The sequence below is a fragment of the Bison bison genome, unplaced genomic scaffold, assembly GCF_000754665.1.
Source record: "Bison bison bison isolate TAMUID 2011002044 unplaced genomic scaffold, Bison_UMD1.0 scf7180017864515, whole genome shotgun sequence".
NCBI lineage: Eukaryota > Metazoa > Chordata > Mammalia > Artiodactyla > Bovidae > Bison > Bison bison.
Window position 1 is genome coordinate 1,382,257 of NW_011495068.1, and position 4,535 is coordinate 1,386,791.

The window sequence follows — 4,535 nt, forward strand, 5'->3', positions numbered from 1 at the left end:
AGTCCTGGGTGTTCTGTGGAAGGACTGATGCTAAAGCTGAAAGTCCAGTACTTTGGCTACCTCATGCGAAGAGTTGACTCATTGGAAAAGACTCTGATGCTGGGAGGGATTGGGGGTGGGAGGAGAAGGGGACGACAGAGGATGAGATGGCTGGATGGCATCACTGACTGAATGGACATGAGTCTGAGTGAACTCCGGGAGTTGGTGAACTCTGGACAGGGAGGCCTGGTGTGCTGCGATTCATAGGGTCACAAAGACTCAGACACGACTGAGTGACTGAACTGAACTGAACTGATACATTTTTATTTGCTATTGCTAAGCATTAGTCTGAAATATATTTACCAGCATTTTAAATAATGTTTAAATATTTGGAATAGTGTTATTAATCATACATGATCATGTATTTGGAGAAAGAAATTACTAGAACAGACTTCAGTACTGACTTACAGAAGTTCAAACCAACTATCCAATTGACATTTTTATCTAGATACCCTACAACTCAAATTTATCATATCCAAAGCACTTACAAAAAAATAGAAATAATGTAAAAGAATAATGTAAAATTCATTCAACTCAGAATGAATAAATAGATTATTATATATTCTTGGGATCAGTTTACAGCTACAGCAGAACCCCATCTCAAAAAAACATGTCACTTCACAAATTTTTCGGGAGACCAGTACAAAACAGGAAGCTGTAATTGGAACTGACTCTTCCTCTTGCCATGCATGCCCTCATAGCTCTTGAAGCAAGAAAAAGCAGTACATGCTGGTCATGCTTTTCAGTTAGCTCTGGACATCCAGTACCCTGCTAGGCGTTGTCACCCACCAGTCAGTTCCCATTAGTACAGCTGAGTTTTAATACTATGTTTTTCTCCAAGCTTATTTTATTAAAAAAGAAAGAAAGAAAGAAAGAAATTAACTAGATTAGACGTATGAGCATCACGAAACCTGAGACCAGTGACTAGGATTGGTCACATTTTAAGTCCATATTGTGTACAGAGAGTGGGTTAGAGAAATACAGGACGTCCTGGTAGTTACTCTCTTACTTTCCTTGTAAATCTCCACAGGTGATAATATGCTCCTTCCCTTTTCCTTACGCTTTGGTTCACTTTATTGGCATCCAGGGTGTGAAGACAGCTAAAGCTAAAGATCAAAGATAAGGAGAAACAGCAGAAGATGTACTTTCTTCTTCTTTTGTACCTTGTAAATCTTCCTTTGGGAACACACAGACCAGGAGATTAAGCAGACCAGGTGGCCAAGATGATCAGCTTTGTTATGCTGAGGAGGGAAAAGGAGGTTTAGTGTTCAGAGTTGTATTTTGATACTGTGAAGAAACAAGACATAGACAAAACATGGGGATTTACCAATGAAACAAAGATATATATTCTGATTGCTGCTGCTTCTTCTGATCCTAGTTTTTGATGTGTTTCTCTTCAGAGCCATTTCTATACTCACCATTGGCTAATTTTGAATGGATTTTGCTGTATTCAATCTTTGCTGAATCACCTTTTGGTAACAGAGGTCTTTCTTTCTACGGATGTATATTATTAAGTATCTTTCATATAAATATTTACCAAAAGAGACCAAAAAAAAAGTATAACAAGTGATTTAGTGTGGTATAAGATTGTAATGAAAATAGGGAAATTTGACGTCTGGATCTGCTTTATGAATTAACTACTTTAGCAATAATGTGCTTGTAAGATAGAGTCTGCTGAGCAGTCTTTGCTCTCTTCTGAGTCACTTTCTGATGCTGAATGCTGTCTGGAAACTCTAAAGAAATTTTTAAAATGCAGAAATACGTCTGGATGACAAATCAGTTATACAGGTTTTACTAAACTGTTATTTTTAAATACAATTCTACATTTTACTTTTTGTCTTGTGTGGTTTAGAGTACATAGCATACTTTTGATTAAAGATGATGTTGAAAATATATCAGAATACCAGTTCTAGTTTTGGTGGTTCAGATGATGAGCTTTGTTAATAAGACAAGTTATTTAACCTTTTTGTTCTCTAGTAGCAACAATTCTAAAATGAATATTTGGGAGTTAACTATTATAAAGTTACTTCAACATTACTCTGTGCTTCTTCTTGCTTCATCTAGCATGATCTCATACTTGAACTACCCTCATTTTAGATATTTGATGATACAGTAATTCTCTATATTTTAATTAAATTTTTAAGTTAAAATTAATGAATTTCATGCTCACATTATTTATTTTACACAGCAAAAGTTTTCAGTTCATACATTTTTATTTTCATAGAGTAATAGATCTGAATATTTTCTTCAGTCTATTCGGTAATTTTTAAGAATACAAGAAGTGAAAATACTAATTTACCTCAAAACATCAGAATGTAGCCAAGGAATCATCCTGAAAACAAGATTCTGAAATCTTAATGCGTTGTGCCTCCAATTAGATTATATACCAAGCAATTTACTTGGAAATAAACATATAAAATTCTAGTAGTAAGACGATTAAAGTGTGATATTCTACAAACAGAAGAGAAGGTTTCATTGTCTAAATGATTTGGACACAGACCTCTGGTTTAATAGCTTTGGATTTCTTTCATGGCAAAATTATATTACATCTCTGCAATTTTCCTTTTTGGAAAAGACGCCAGGTGTGCTGCATATGGAGAGACAGTTGTGGTTTTATGGGACCTCCTCTCCCAAGCACATTAGTATATGTCACTCACAGTGGCCCTCTTTCTAGGAGTGACAAATGTCCTCATGCACACTTATTGTCGAAAAAGACCTTAGCATCTGGGGAAAAAAGGAAGGCATATTTTGACTTTACTGAGTGTGGAATGGGGTTTGAAGGAGTTTCCTGGTGCAGTTTAAATACCCATTATACAAGAAAGGGGTTTCTTGAGCACATGTACTTATGGAAAAGAGGTTATGGTTGCAACACATACTAATTTTAACTCAGGAATAAGACACTCCCATTCCCACCTTCCATCCCAACATACATGCAAGTTTGCTCTGGATGTATCCAAGCAAGTCGCTTTGGATGTGTTTTACTCTTTGCCACACTACAGACTGTAGACTGCCTGGCTTCTCTGTCCATGGGATTCTCCAGGCAAAATACTGGAGTGGGTTGCCATGTGCTCCTCCAGGAGATCTTCCTGACGTAGGGATCAAACCCATGTCTCCTTGATCTCCCGCATTATAGGCAGATTCTTCACTGTTGAGCCACAGGGGGAGACCCCATCCCAACACACATAAAAACAAAAAGAGAAAGGTGTACCATGTAAACAGATGAGAGGTCTCTGGTGACCCTGATGTTTGTGGAAATGATGAGAGATATTGAAGTGAGATTAACAGTTCCATTTATCTGCCCACAAGACAAGTTTGAAGACCAGGTTTGGCCATCTTTCAGTGAACTAGGTCAAGAGCGTGGTTTATAAAAGCCCTGTGGGCAGCCGTAGGTATGGAATAATTAGTACAAAGCGCTGCTCAGTGGTACAGTTGCTTTGGCAGGATAGATGAATCTGAGGATTTGATTAGTTCTTTTTTTGCCCATAACCCCTGACCCTCTTTAGTTAATTGAAACTTTAAGTAAACCCACTTGATAATAACTGGCCTCCTGGTGGTGAGAGTATCAGAACCATGGTGACTCGCTAACAGAGTTTTAATTTGAATTTCATATTTAGCATCCCATTCTGGATATACCAATTTTGTTGTCAAATGGGAGTCAAATTTGAAATATTAGCTATTAATGTAATTTTAAAAAATGCTTTGTGGTCCTCCCACAGGAAAATCATGTTGAATAAAAATATTCCTCTTAGTGTTTCCTAGCTAGAGAAAGAATTAATACATTGATTGAACATTTTAAAAAGTAACTTTGTCTTTCATCTAAAAAATATATAAAAACAATGAATTTATGTTTTTGTAGAAAAATTTAGGAAAAGGCTTTAGTGGTGAAAATAATGAGTACCAGATTTAAATATCCATCAGAAAAAGCAAACAAAGAAAAAGATTAATGAAAAACACAAGAAAGATCCTAGTTTTGTTCCTCCACAAAACACTCAAATCTCTATTCTTTCTGAATAGTAAAGAGCTGGTCAGTATTTTTCCTGGTTACTGGAGAGGAATCTGGTAAGAACATAATTGTGTGTATGTGTGAGTTACAATCTAATTAAAATAGGAAAATAAAACCTCACTAATAAGAACAAAAATATTTGCTTGATATTCTCTAAAATATGACATGAAAACTTGATACCATGAGGGCATTAAAGAAAACAGTAAAGAAAAATTTATCTTAAAATTAATTTTTTCCTTATATTTTTATTTTTTTAATTAATAGGAGACACATAGGATTACAAATTACAATTTGAGAATTTTAAGTTAAAATGTAAACAAAATGCTTATAAATAAATAATATATTTATAAATATGAATAAAGAATTTTATTTTTAATATTTAGGCAATTGATGTCCTTAAGTAATAAATAACATTTTGATGCAGATATATTTTGGGGGAACAGAGGTATGAAAGCTGCAGTCTATAATGTACTCTGAACATCATGATAAGAGT